This window comes from Brassica rapa, chromosome A10 (assembly GCF_000309985.2).
Source record: "Brassica rapa cultivar Chiifu-401-42 chromosome A10, CAAS_Brap_v3.01, whole genome shotgun sequence".
Lineage (NCBI taxonomy): Eukaryota > Viridiplantae > Streptophyta > Magnoliopsida > Brassicales > Brassicaceae > Brassica > Brassica rapa.
Window position 1 is genome coordinate 11,583,741 of NC_024804.2, and position 15,715 is coordinate 11,599,455.

The 15,715-nt window shown below is 30.1% G+C and overlaps 2 long non-coding RNA genes across 5 annotated transcripts; one reads left to right on the top strand and one right to left on the bottom strand.

The window, feature by feature from the left end:
- Nucleotides 1–3,589: 3,589 nt before the first annotated feature.
- LOC103847937 lies at nucleotides 3,590–4,739 on the top strand. Of its 2 annotated transcripts, XR_004452527.1 has the most exons (3): nucleotides 3,590–3,626; nucleotides 3,721–3,813; nucleotides 3,896–4,739. It is a non-coding gene; the product is annotated as an uncharacterized LOC103847937 (long non-coding RNA). The 2 variants fall into 2 exon arrangements; XR_004452526.1 differs by having other exon boundaries at nucleotides 3,721–4,739.
- Nucleotides 4,740–6,421: 1,682 nt separating this feature from the next.
- LOC103872908 lies at nucleotides 6,422–11,139 on the bottom strand. 3 transcript variants are annotated; one of them, XR_004452530.1, is made up of 5 exons: nucleotides 8,602–11,139; nucleotides 8,345–8,415; nucleotides 7,690–7,990; nucleotides 7,383–7,441; nucleotides 6,422–6,647 (listed from the first exon to the last, which is right to left on the bottom strand). It is a non-coding gene; the product is annotated as an uncharacterized LOC103872908 (long non-coding RNA). The 3 variants fall into 3 exon arrangements; XR_004452529.1 differs by having other exon boundaries at nucleotides 7,690–8,415; XR_004452528.1 differs by having other exon boundaries at nucleotides 7,690–11,130.
- Between the last annotated feature and the right edge of the window lie 4,576 nt (nucleotides 11,140–15,715).

Genomic DNA, 15,715 nt, shown 5'->3' on the forward strand with positions numbered 1-15,715 from the left:
AGGAGCTGTCAGCTTCAACATTCCCCAGGAGTACTTTCTCGGAGAACACGGGCCTCTCGATCCAATTCAAGCAGCTTCATCAAGGAGAAGGAGTGTCCCTACGCAACCTGACCCGCCTGTTGCAGACACGTCTGAGCATATCTATGGACCTCCGCGCTACTACTTCAAGCCCCATGACGGAGTCCTTCCCCCTGGAGCTCTCCGTGATGCTCATGACCACATTGGTCGTCTCCAGAGGTGGAACAAAGCTCAGGACAGAACGATAGAAAAGCTGAAGGATAAGTGCAAGGCGCTCAGCAAGACTGTGAAGAAGCAGGCAAAGACTTCAGCCAAGTTCATGAAGAAAGTAGCTGATGTCTTAACTAGGGGAGGAATAGCTGGATGTAGCTCAGCCGATTTCGCTTTCGCGAACACCTCAAACCCCCAGCCCCCACCCCCGCCTGATGCTCTTGGCTTCCCCCTCACTGCTGCGCAGCTTCAGCGTAAGTGGAGGAACCCACCCACTCAGCCTTCCACTTCCGGCAACAAATCCCCATCCCTCGCTTCTTCTGACAGTGAGCACGAGATTGACGAGGTTGAGAGCCAGCCATGGTATGGAGGCTCCGGTTCAGCATCCGGTGGTTACTACACCACCTTCCCTCCTGACGACGACGATGCTGGGGCATCTGCCCCCACCTATTATCCATAGGAGGTACTTCTTTCTCTCCCTTGTATATACCATTTCATTTTTGCATATTAGTTTTCTTCTCGGTATCTCCTTCTTTCTTTGACAACACAGAGACTGTGTAACTCAAGTTTGGGGGAGGTACCAAGCATTTGATCATGTTTGCTTTGATTGTGTTTCATTTGAGTCATGCATTGCCACACCTATTTGCATTAAAAAAAAAAAAAAAAAAAAAGATTTTTCATTTAGTTTGCATCATTTGCACCATTAGGAGAGTCTAGAGCATATAGGTTGCATTCACTTGCATTGGGAGCAATGATTTTAAATGCCTTGTAAAGAACACTACGTTGCACCATTGAGTAGCCATGCACCTCTCGAAAAGACTTGTATGTTTCGAGCCTTGAAAACTCTTCTTGAAACTTGTTGATTGCTGAAACTCAGTCTTTGAAGCCAACTACAACCTTATTAGAAATGAATGAACTTAATGCTTCTTGCTTAGGGTCCCTTGTGTACTGAGTCATGGCTATACACACTGGAGTTGTCACATCTTTTATGCCAATCTTTTTGACAAACTCTAGTGGTAGACCACTCCCAAAACCTTTCCTTCCTTTTAAGCTTTCATTGTTTGATGAGTGAGGCCTTCTTCGGAAAGTCTTACATGCGCATAATGTTGAGAGTATCGGGAACGACAATGCTTGATCTTCATTTTTGCTAGATTGGACACTCTTTTGTCTAGCTATAGGTGGGAGGGTGAGTGTTGTGATCATGATTTGGGAGAAATAAAAAATAAAAAGGATACTCTTTGTGCTTAAGTGAATTGATTTTCTGGGATAAGTAGAGAACCTCTAGCTCTAGTTTTGAAAAGTCTTGGCCCCCAACCTAAAAAAAAAAAATATAAAAAAAAAGAAAAGAAATCGAAAAAAAAAAGAAAAGAAAGAAAAGGGGGCTAGCAAAGTTGTTAAGAGCTAAGAAATGTTTTGAGGTTGTAGAAAAATCCCTTGTAGATTTCAAAAAGAAAGAGTTAAAGTTCTTAAGATCTTTTGGTGAGAGATGTGAGTTGGGTTTGACATTTGGGAATGATCGTGTAATTGTATGTTTGGGAAAAGGGTAGAACAATGGAGATTGAGCATTGTATGCATGAGTTGGTCCCTTTCTTAGATATATTATGTGCAATGTCAAGGCTACTTGTTTTGAGAGTAAACCACCTTAAAGATCATATGTTTTGAACCTCTTGAATCACTTGAATAAAAGCCTTCCCTTACCCAACCAAATGACTTGGACCAACGGACCATTTGCAAGAATTCACCTGATGTTTTGTGCTTAATGAATGTGAGAGTTGGTTGATTTGAATGTGTGGATGCTTGATGATGAGTGTAGGGACACAAGGAGTTGAGATAGGCCTAGAGAAGCTAGAGTGTAATAAGAGAGTGTGCTAATTATATTTGCTAGTGGTGTTTTTTTTGGCTATGAGCTCCCACCTTCAAATCTCTCTCCCTATGAGTTCTAGAAAGTTCACTTGTGGACAAGCAAAGAACAAGTTTGGGGGAGTTGATATCATGCATATTTCCATTGTTTTATCCATCCATCCATATGCATTTTGATCATATAGATTAGGATTTAGTCATGTTTAGGTTGCATTTTGCATACATGAGTCCTTATCAGGTATTGGAGTATCACATGGAGTTCTTGGAGACGTTTGGGTGCATTTGGAGCTCAAAAGAAGTGTTTAAAGTGATCAGCGGACGAGCAACCCACCGGAGCGACCTAACCGCAGCGACACGATGAAGTCGCTGTGCCTTACCTCTCGGAGCGACCTAACCGGAGCGACGTCCTGAAGTCGCTGTGCCTTACCTCTCGGAGCGACCACGTTGGAGCGACGTCCTGAAGTCGCTCGCTCTTCTGACGAAACAGAGCTCAAAACTGAAGCCGGAGCGACCTCTCGCAGCGACACCCTGAGGTCGCTCCCGAAGCCCAGAGCGACGTGCTGGAGCGACTTGCCGAGGTCGCTGCGCGTCGCCTATATGCTCGAATTCATGTTTTCTCAAGGGCATTTTTGTCATTTCATTATGCACGTTTTTATTTTCTAAACCTATGTTTTATTACTCTGTAAGCCACCAGGAGGCAGATGATCTTTGTTCTTAGAAAAACCACCAAAAACCTTTGGAAAGTGATCTCTTTGAATCAATTGATCAATTTTGTTATTGAAATTCTGTGTTCCTTTTATTTCCTGTATTTCTCTACATGATTAATCTGAAATCCAACATGGGTTTAAGAGGGATCATGGAGATTAGTGAGTAATCACCTTTTGAATTCATGGGTTAGGGAGATTAAGGGTGATTAGGTTAGAACTAGGATGTTTTAGTGTAGATCATTCATATTTCCTTGCTAGTAGAGTGAACATAAAGCATCTTCTGAGTTGGCCACTCAATTGTTGATCCTTAGGCATTTCTCACCCGAAAGGTGTTCGATGAAATGCCCGAGACAACTCTCCTAGGCTTTTAGCATGCTCTGTCAAAGACATTTGTTGTTAGAGATGCTAAGATAGCTAATAGACTTGTTAGTAATGATTGCTTTCATATATTCAACCAAAGACATTTGATGTTTGAATTGTGTTTAGTAAATGAACATTCATCTAGACATAGAGTTTGTTTAGGATTGCGTCTAAGCTTAAAGTTAATAGATTGATTGATCGTTTGCCATTTTTAGTTCGAAACTTGATCACCCGAGATCTAATCCCTATATCCATGAGTTCTCTTTTCCAATAGTTAAGAAAGTATCATTTAGTTATTCCTTTTAATTAGTCATAGTTTAAAAACCCATCTAAATCATTGGTTGCACTTAGATTAAGTGATTACTTGCATTCTCGGTGCTTTGATATCTCTCAGAACTGGTTCGACAATCATTTATACTACAACATTTGTCTTAGGAGCCTTGAAAACTCCTAACATCAGTCAGCGAAAAGGTAATCAATATGAACATCATTTTATGCAGATTGGAAGTTTTAGTCTTTGTTATAGAAAACTAAGAAAATGGTTGTTTTTTTGTTTGGGGTGAAGGTACTCTCTAGCGACAACTCTAAACACGGCTACAACGCTGCAACTGGCAAATACGAAGATCTTATGTCTGCAGGAATCATTGATCCAACCAAAGTGAGAAGAGATTCTTAACTTCATCGCAGATTGAAATCTTATGGTTTTGCATGCTAACCGAGTGTATTTTTTTTTCTTTAAGGTTGTGAGATGTTGCTTAGAGCATGTGTCATATGTGGCTAAGACATTCTTGATGTCTGATTGTGGAGATCAAGGAGCCTGAATCAGCAGCGCCTGCTGGTAACCCCATGGATAATTCAGGTTTGTCTTAGTTTTTTTTTTTTTTTTTACGGAATCCTCTTGAACCATCGGTTTAACATCAGTAATCTTTTTCTGATGTATCTTTTGATTTTTCAGGTTATGGCTTCTAAGTTAGCAATGAGAACAGAGTAGTCTCTGAGAAAGCAAAAGCCACGATTTAGTTCTTTATTTTCTGATCTGAAACATCCTTGATCCTATGTAAACTATATGTTTTTCCCATGACTTGAAGAACATATAATGTGGTTTTTGTGTTCTCTGAAGCAAGAATAAAACAAGTCTTTGAATATCAACACGTCATGGTCGAGAAAAGATTACATGATTTGCAAGTTGGCATGATCAACAGATATTAGTGATACACTAATTACTTAACTAGTGATGCGGACAGTATATAATTTTTCGTTTATTACATTATTTCAAGATGTCAGTTTGGTGGATGAAGAAACAGAAAGTGATCTTCCTAGAATTTTCCAACATTTTTGTTTATTCTTTTATCTAGTAAAATTATTTATCGGAGAGAAATACTAAACTACATTTTCAAAGTCAAATCATACTTTAAAAGCTGCAGAGTGGTCAGTGACTCCCTCTTATCATCATAACCTTTTTGTTGGTTTTGTTCATATTCTTTTTTCACAAAACAACAGTTTTGATAACAAAATTGAGAGTATTTTTGATGTACGTGTATAGCAACTTTAGAGTCAATCATACTTGAAAAAATTGTTAAGTTATATTTGTGACGACTCTATTAATCATAACCTAAAGTTGATAACAAGTTAAAGGGGGAAAGAGAAAGAGAGAGGGCTACTTACTTGTCTTCCTTGAAGCTTCTTTCTTTGCTATTTTAATTTGGTTTTAATCCAGCAACGCGGTGTTATTGATGAGAAAAATTTCCAAACAAATTTAGAGCATTTTCAAACTCAATAATCCCATATACATTATTTACCGAATGATTTTGATACATGTCATCACCACATTAATTTTGAAAGCAAAATGATGACATAGCATACTAATAAAGATGACATGACTTAAACTAATTGTGATATGGAAATTTATGTTTAATTTTTTTTTTATAATTTTGGTAAATTTTTAAAATAAGGCAATAATTTAGAAATCATCATTAATATACCAATAAATAGTAAAGTTAGAAATATAGTAATATATAATAATTTTCGAAAATATTATTTACTTTTATTTAAATAATTTTACAATTTTTATTACTAAAAACCTTAAAACATTTATGCATTTTGATAAAAAAATTCTAATCATATTATGATTATTTCTTTTTAATATTTACAAATTTTAGAAATATTGTTTAATTTTATGTTTTATTAATTATACATAACAAAAATTTCCCTTAATTTTATAGAATTTGATTTAATATTTATTAACTAAAATAAATAAATAAAAAAATTTCCAAGATATATATATAAATATTAAATATAAATGTAATAAAAATATTTATTTTATTTTAATTTTTACATGAAATTAAAATATTGTACGAAATAATAAAATCAAAAGATTAACAAAAAATTATTTATAAATATAATTTTAAGCTTTATTTTTGCACATGGTGTAGAAAAATATCTAGGATTTGATTGATAAGAACTGTGATTTCATTTTTTGGCTGTAGAAATATTGATGTGATTTTTTTGGTTTTGGCTATAGATTTTTAATTTTCAAAAATCTTTAAATTTGGGTTAAGAATTTGTCTCTGCAGAGCAATTATAAAGACATGAGTTTAAATAAGTGTTTTGGACTTTAAAAAAAGGTTGTGAGCTTTTAAAAAAAAATACAAATCAAAATTGGTGTATATTTAGAGTTGTGGATGTGGAGAACAACTACAACAATAGCCAATCACACCCCTAGTAACATAAAAAAATTGCAAGTGGGTTGCACTATGACTCATACCCTTCATAACCTTTTTTCACTTTGGGATTGTGCATAACTTTTTTTGATATTTTTGGTTCTAAGTTTAGTAATAAGAATAGAATAAGACGACGCAAAAACTACCAGTAAAGTCTTCAAATCAAATTAATTAGATTTAAGATTCAATTAATCGAACTATAGATAACTACTTATGTTAAAATTATAACTATAATAATAAATCTGTGTCAAGTTTTCTAAAGATCAATTGGTTTGTGTGTGGAAAAGAATCCAGCATTCTGTTGAGAACAGTATACCTCAATTTGTATGGTAAAATTCAAGAACGAAGGAAAAGAAAATGGAATATATATGAAACTGTTTTATTAGATTTTTCTTGCTTGTTTCAAAAAAAAAAGAGAGGATTTTCTTGCTTATGTTCCTTTCATTTATCCAGATCAATATTATTAAAACAGAAGGCATTTTTTTGAGGTGCCCTTCTGTTTTGAAAATATTTACAGCTCTGTGCCACTGCTTTATTTAAAACATATGCTTTTTAATTATATGGATATATTATCGATAAATCTTTTAATCCAGCTACAATTTAATTTAAAATTTCCATTCCCATCGGACCAAGCTAAGTTTTAGAAAAACCCATAATCGTTCTTCATTCCTTATAAAGTACATTTTTTCTTAGCTCTTGAAACTAAAATTTTGTTGCCTTTATCAACGCTCACTTTTCAACATTGAAACATATCGATGTCACATATTGGATCCTGCATTTTCAACATTTAAACTATACATTATTATACACATCAGTGTTTCAACCATTCATATCTTGCAAACAATGTTGTAGGTACAATCAGTTGTATAAGATTCAACATTTCAATTATACATGTTGCCCTATTCTAACATATGAATTTCTAACATATATGAACATAATCGTGTAAATATTTTCTTGGAAGATTGCATTTTTAGATGTACAGATTATGAAATAGAGACAAACCCTTAAACCCCAAATACTTAAAAATATATATTAAAACCGATAAATCATTAAAAAATTAATTATCTTAATACTCAAATTTTTGAATTTAACGAGATTACTAAGTTGCAATATACTCGGGTATTATTTTTAGTTGCAAATATACATTCAAATTAAGAACCCACAAAATAGAAACAAAATATCCGGAAACAAGAATATTGAAATATAAACAAAAATCGCAGAGTTGTAAAACAAAATATCGAATATACGAAGCATAAATATCTGGCCAATCATTATAGTTGCAAATCTTCTATTCATGATTCAAAATAAATCAATAAATCTAATTTTCCATAACTTAAATAAACTTGATGGTCAAGATATGGATTATGACGGTATATTCTCTAACTGTATTGAATCGGAATATGCTAAAGTCACATATTTATATATATTTCATTTGAAACCTCTAAAGCAAACACGTTATTTTCTAAAAGTTTTTGATATCATGTCTTACAAACAAAAGATTTCATACCTTGATCAGATTAGGCCATGGCAAAAGACGTGGTTGATCCACGCCAAAGTGGTACACACCTGAAACCATCCAATATCGGGTTTGGTGAGAGTTTGGAAATCATATTAGCAGACAAACATGTAATCAAAATTAATCATCTAACATAGATTAGCATATAGATGTTTTGTGTTTCGTCTGTGTTTGTTTTTGTGAGATCGTGGTTAAACACCTATGTTATTTAATTTATTTTCTTGCAAGGCTGCAAAATTCAAGCTACATTTAACAAGAACTATTTGAATTCTTTGGAGAATGAATGCAAGAAGTATACCTTCGGAGTATTGGGGTCCATATTAATTTGTCTGGCATAAATTTTCAAGAAGTATGCATTCGATTCTTCGAAGTCATCACAACACTCATCGCAATAACAATATAAGTCATCGGATACAACATGCAAAACAGATCAAAAAAATTAGTTAGATCAAATTATTGTTTGTTCTTCATAAAACGTTTAAACAGAACGAGCTAGCTATGGATCAAGAAGAAAGACAAAGATGTAACCCTACGGATTTGATTAGGTGCTTTTGTCGGGGGAGATCTTCATCTTCATCTCTTAAGCAAAGACGAACCGACTGTTGAGAGTTAAATGTTTATTTTTCTTCTGTCAAATACTAATCTGAAAAAGGAAAACAAATTATATTTTTGGGTTCACTTAATGAACTTTGAGCCCATATGTTTTAATTAAAAAAGCATAAGGCCCGAACCTAAAACCCATCTCTAACATATAAATAAATACATTATATTTTATGAAAATGAGTTATTTATTTTAAATAATTACATAATTGTATTTCAAAGTATTTTAAAACAAAATCGAGATTTATTAAAAGTAAAACATAAAATATTTACTTATTTTTTAATTCATTTCAGCAAAAAAAAAATTGAGGTAATGAAACACGTTATATGAGCGAGCATATCAAGTGACAAACCTTTGGAGTTTTTGTGAGATTAATGCCAAATCGAAGGAGTTCACCATGATCTTTCTTTGACTGCCTCAGATCTGCCTTGATTTCATCAGGAGTACACATTAAACCCGATTTGAAACGACATGCAAAAGATTGCAAAAACCAAAAAAAAAGTTTGCAAGTAATATTTTGTGTTCACGATATGCAAAAGATAGCAAACAACCTGCTATATTCAAAATCATTATTCTAACAAGGATGAAGAAAATAAAGAAATGATTTACCCTGGAGATCGTCCATGACTCGATAACTCTCTATAATCACCATTAGAGATAATCTGTTTTTTTTTTTTGTGTTTGCAAACCGATGTCTGAAAGAAGATATTTGTTTTGGTTAATGTTTTGGTTTACATCAAAAGATAACGACTGGTCTTGGGTCGATTTTTACGTATGTGGTTTGATGTGGGCTTTGCTTAATTTTCCTTTTTCAATTAATATGCGGGCCCATTTTAGTTTTGTTTAGGTTTAATGTTCGAAAAACAATTATATAGCAAATATAAATAATCTTAATTACAAAATAAGAATATTATAAACTATTTGTCAAAGAAACATTACAATTATCTTTGAAACAAAACTACAAAAATTTCCCGGTTCATAGTCATTAAAATATTTAATAAGATTCATAGAAAAATATCATACAAAATTTAGATCACGAGTTTGCAACTAATTTTATATAGTAATATATAATAACAGTATTAATATATAAACTTTGTTAATAAAAATAAGTTTAAATCAATTATTTATCAAATACTAGACAAATTGTACAAACCGAAGTCAATTGGCGTATAAATTGAAAACCGAAAACTGAACAGAAACAACATAAAAAAAAACAAAACTGAATCATATTCACAAATATTTTAACGGTTCCTATATCGCTGAAACAGAAAGACCGAAACCGATTTGAATCAAACCGAAAACCGAATGGGTACTCGAATATCTTAAATACAATTTATATACCTTAAAATATTAATTATATTTAGTTTAAAATTACCAAATTCGGGTGGGCGTTCGGGTACCCATTCAGGTTCGGTTCAGGTCTATTCGGGTGTCGGGTTTTCAGGTTCAAAAATTTCAGCCCCATTTGGGTATTTCTAAATTTCAGTTCGGGTTTGGATCTTTGCCGGTTCAGTCCGGGTTCGGATAACCCATTTAAATTATTTTATTAAATTTTAAATTTATTATATACTTTAAATTTCTCAAAATCTATAAACAAAAAAATATATTGCATATAAATTTGAATAGCATATCTCAAAGTACCTAAAATTAACATATAAATTGGTTTGGTTTGAATATTTGGATTGAGAATCAATAGATATTTTAAGTATTGTTGGTGTTTTGAGTATACTTTAGCTATTTTAGATATGTACTTTTGACTATTTGTATATATATATAAATACTTTTGTATAACTTAAAAGTATCTTATATATTTTGATGGTCTTAATATATAGTAAATCTAATAATATTTAATATATATAGGTATATAAATCAATTTCGGATATAATCGGGTACCCGAAATACTTCGGTTCGGATCAGGTTCGGTTTCGGTTCCCTAACTACCATAATTTTGAACTCATTTGGATATTTAAACAATTTCGGTTCGGGTTCCATACTATTTTTTTGGGGGTACGGTTTAGTTTTTGGATCCGAGTTTTTTTGCCCAGTCCTAATACTGTTTATAATCGAACAAACCAAGCAATGGATTACACTATTACTTTTTATCCAAGATATTTTTTTTTTGTTATTTTCCAATAGAACTGAATCACCCAAAACAATTATTCGAAATATTTGAATTTATTCAAGTTATCCGATACTGTATCCAACAAAATCCAACATGTGATTTTACCCGAATTATTCAAAATTATCCAACAAATGAGAACCGAAAACCGAACTGAACTCAAATTTTATCAGATTCCTAACGTTGTTATCTTAACCAAACCAAAAATTAATGTAACCAAACCGAAACAAAACCCAAATTCATAAATAATCAAACAGTTATTTTATCTCTTGGACCGAATAACGAAGATCACAACTGAATTGGCACAAACTGAAAGTAAAAAAAAATTGAAACTGAACACAAAACCGAACACCCGTGGCTAAAAATATTAGTGAATTAGCGGGTTAGTAAATTTTTCAATAAAAGATAATGTGAAAGCGCGGGTCAAAATCTAGTTTCCTTTAAAGTCGAATTGATATTTTTTTTGTCAAACGATATTTGTTTCTATTATTCTCAAGATGTGAAAAACACAAACTCTAAAAAAAAAAAAGTCATGTGACCTTGGTAAAAAGAAATTGTTGATTTCTAAAATCAAACACGAATCTCTCAATGAAAACATATACAACGAGAATTAGAATCTATTTGGCTCGACAACCATATAGGTTTTTGGTCGCGTTATCCAGATTGAAACAATTTATCTTTGATATCAGAAATTGAATAGAGCATTTTAGCTTGTACAGATCACATGTCAATGGAGAAGATGTTCAATCGTAATAATTGATAGACTGTGAGCTATGCAAATTAGGGTTTCAGACTTCTAGTGATGCTTGTCACTGTTCGCTATTATTTGTTTGTTTTGTCAAGAAAGTAATATTTATTTAATTGCTTACGACGGCCGGGTGATTTGATAGTTCTTTTTTAATTATTACTAAATTTTTTAACCGCGCTACGCGCGGATAAGATATTATATGTATTTCTCAATTCTAAAAAATAATGTATAATATTGTATTATATTATTTAAAGAATAAAAAATAAGACTACATAACATAAATATATTTTTTTATATTTTCTTTGTGGAAATCATTATGTTGTTTGATTGTTGTACTTAATTCACATATTTGCATAGATATTTGTGATAGATGAATAACTATATTTTTATTATCAGTGAATAATATATATTTATTATATAATATAAGAAAAATAGAATTATTTACTTTTTAACAAACTTGTTTCATGTTGGGGACTCGGTTATAGACATATCATATTCAAATGAAACATTTTTACATCTATCAATCTTCTTAACAATCAAGAAACAAATCTGAATATCAAAACAATATCTCATATGATCTCTTTGTGAAATAACTGCTCTGAAGAAATTGAATTTATGCATCAAAAAGGACTGGAAATGGATGTGCATATGTGTTATCTAAGAGCATCTCCAACCCATAACACTATTTTAGTGTCAAAACCACACTATTTTAGTGTAGTTTTAACACTAAAAACAAATTCATCTCCAACCACAACACTAAACTTCACACTAAAAACTATTTTATAATATTATATTTATATAATTTATTTAAATTTTCGTTTTTAAAAATATAATTTATTAATAAAATAAGTGAATAGTGTTTTAGTGGAGTGAATAGTGTTTTAGTGTGGTGAATAGTGTCACACCAAATTTGGTGTAAAATTATAGTGTTACACTAAAATGGTGTAATTTTTAGTGTTGGGTTGGAGAAGGTTTTAGTGTAAAATTCACACTAAAATAGTGTTTTGCAGTTGGGTTGGAGATGGCCTAAGTCAGTTTTACAAAAAACTATTTATAGTTCATATATCATTTATGTCCATCCTATTTTTTTGTCCATCATTTCTTAAACATCTTGAAATAAGTAATGGTAATTAATAATAAACTTTTTGCTCACAAAATAAAAATCAAATTTGTCTAATTATCGCTTAATTTGTCTAACTGATATATGTATTTCTCAATTCTAAAAAAATAATATATAATATTATATTACATTATTTAAAAATTATAAAATATGACTACATAACATAAATATATTTTTTTAAATTTTCTTTGTGGAAATCATTATGTTGTTTGATTGTTGTACTTGATTCACATATTTGCATAGATATTTGTGATAGATGAATAACTATATTTTTATTATCAGAAAATAATATATATTGATTATATAATATAAGAAAAATAAAATTATTTACTTTTTAAACAAACTTGTCTCATGTTGGAGACTCGGTTATAGACATATCATATACGAATGAGACATTTTTACAGTTATCAATCTTCCTAACATTGAAAAAACAAATATACATATCAAAACAATATCTCATACGATCTATTTGTGGAATAACTACTCTGAAAAAATTGAATTTAGGCATCAAAAAAGACTGAAAATGGATGTGCAGATATGTTATCTAAATCTGCTTCACAAAGTACTATTCATAGTTCATATATCATTAATGTCCATCCTATTTTTTTTGTCCACCATTTCTTAAACATCTTGAAATAACTGATGCTAATTAATAATAAACTTTTTGTTGGAAAAAAAAATCAAATTTGTCTAATTATCGCTTAAATATTTTATTAATATGGTCTAAGAAGCTTTTAAGTGATATCATAGTTTAATTTATTAGTTTTTTTGTTAATTTTTAGAGGTTTTTGTATTTAAGATTTTTTTCCATATTAAGCTTTATTTCTTTCACAGAATTGATATATATATATATATATATATATATATCATAAAAATTACCATCAAATCAGTTTTACTTATTTATTATTTTGTTTTAACGAAAATACACTTTTTAAATAATTTAATTTAAAATAAAATTATATATTAATTTGTTGTATTTTAACAATTTCATTGATTTAATTAATTTGTTTTGGTGGATAACTTAAAAAGTTTTCATATGAATCGGGGAAAGCAAGCTTATGTTGTTATATTATATTTATTTTGTGTATATAGAATCTATATATAATGCTAGTGTAATAAAGAAAGAACATTATTTTTTTGTAACTTCAAAAAGATACATTATTACTATTTAAAATGAATCAAAATTGAATAAAATGGTAACTAAATATTTGAAAATCTAATGGTTTAGTTGGATTCTCATGAAAAAAAAAAATCGATTGGTTAAACAAATGTTTCAAAATTTGTTGTGGTATTGTTTTGTCTATAAATTATAAAATTTATTGAATTAATATATTTAATTATTGCATCCTTAAATAATATTTTATTAAGACATTAGAAAAATATGTTTTGAGTTGTTTTGTCAAATTGTACAAAATTCTATGCTTTTTCATATTTGTAACTTCAAAAAGATACATTATGACAATTTGAAATTAATCAAAATTGAATAAAATGGTAATTAAATATTTGTAAATCTAATTATTTTTTTTTATCTTGTTTAGTTGGATTCTCATGAAAAAAAATCGATAGGTTTAACAAATGTTTCAAAATTTGTTGTGTTATTGTTTTGTCTATAAATTACAAAATTTATTGAATTAATATATTTAATTATTGCACCCTTAAATAATATTTTATTAAGACATTAGAGAAGTATGTTATGAGTTGTTTTGTCAAAATTTTACAAAAATCTATGCTTTTTCATATTTGTCACGAAAATTTATATGTTAAACTTACTTTTACAAAATTCTTAACTTTGTCACGAAAACAAAAATCTATGATTTTCCATATTTGTCAACGTTCTCACACTTTCTAAGAATATATTAGTTTGTCACTTACTTATTTTTTTTTTACAAAACAAAGTATCGGAGTCTTGAAAGTTGAATTCATATTATTGTAAATGTACATAAGAGTTTGTGATTATATACTTAGTGGTTCTTGTATATGTGTCCAAGAAAGTTTCAATGGCTTAGTGGTAACTGTCCTATATATATATCATACTAACCCGGGTTCGATTCTCACCTTCGCATTGTTTTTCTATTTTTTGCGAAAAATAAATGAAATGACATGGCAATTTCGGGTTTTCTGATTGGTTGATTTTTCTATCCTATGTGGACACCCTCTCCATGGCTTATATCCTCCTTTTAGTATAGTATAGATTATTATTTGAAAGAATATCTAATTATTACTTTAAAGAGTCCTGCTTGGCTCGTTTTACTTATGACTAGAAACTTCGCGAGATCCATTTGAATCACCTCATTCGTACATAAATAAACACTCATTTTATTCAAAAATTCAGATATAAGGTTTAAGTTTAACCAGTGTTTAATTGTTTATAATCACCTTCTGGTAACTATCTTATTAAAAGGAAAATTTCATAATAATACCCAACTAAATTTCGTTAAATTTTTTTATATCCAAACTTTTATACTACATAGTTTAATAGTTCAACTAATTATTTTGCTCAGTTTAATATGCTTGCTTTTAAAACTATGTTCATTTTAATACACAAACTATGCTAATTTTAATAATAAGTTTTAAACAAAACTTTAAAAATCTTTAAATTTCAAAAACAAAATTTATTACCTGTTTTCTTTTTTAAATAACATATGTTTGGATAATCTTAATTTTTATAATATTAGTTTTAGTGCTAATTTCAAATTTATTTTATTTTCTGAAGTTTAAAATAATTTCTTTATTTTATTCATGATTAAGGTTTTCTAAATTTTAAAATACTATCTAGTTAGTTTTATTCCTAAAAAATTAAAATAAAGATTTTTAAAATTTTATTTAAAACTTATTAATACCTTTGATTAAAATTAATATAGTTTGGGTATTAAAATAACACATTTTTAAAAGTAAATGTATTAAAATGTGCAAAATAATTACTTGAAGTATTAAACGGGTATCAAACTGTGTTGGGTATTTAACTAAGATGAGTAAACTTTACAACATTTTTTATTTTTTTTTTGTCATGAAAGTATCATTCATTGATTAGGTTGTACCATTGTCAATATTTTTTTGTCAACGTACCAATGTCAATTTGTAAAGTTGATCACAAACAGACTAGAAACCATCTACAAGAAATAAGGATTCAACTTTTGTGAAGTACTATTGTCAATTTGTGAAGTTGATCACAAACAAATTATGAATCATCTGCAATAAGAAATAAGGATTCAACTTCGCAAATTGTGTCAATTTGTGAAGTTGAATCTTTATTTCTTCTTTCAGATGGTTCATAGTCCATTTGTGATTAATAAGTCAGTTTGTGCTTTGTATAAACAACTCAAATCTAGAGTATTTCGTTCAGTTTTTGTATCTACAACAGCGGGAGATGACGATGCCAATGGCGATGGCGATGGAAATCAAGATGGAGTTGGGATTCTTCCTATTGATGGGAGAAAGAATAGAGGAAGACAGTTTACTGATGATATCAAGACAAACAGTTGATCAAAGCCAAAGTTGTTAGCTGTGAGGTCTGGAGACAAATGGAAGGTTGATTGATATTGTAACCTATATGTTATCATCTCTCGGGGGATCAGTTGCTCATGTTTATCAGTATGATCATATCGTTATCTGGTGATAGTTGATTACAACTTTTAAAGACACACTAAATTTATGATGAAAAAAACAAAATTAACCAATTAAATCATTTATAAATATTTAAAAAAATATTTATAGAAGCTTATAAACTAACTCCACC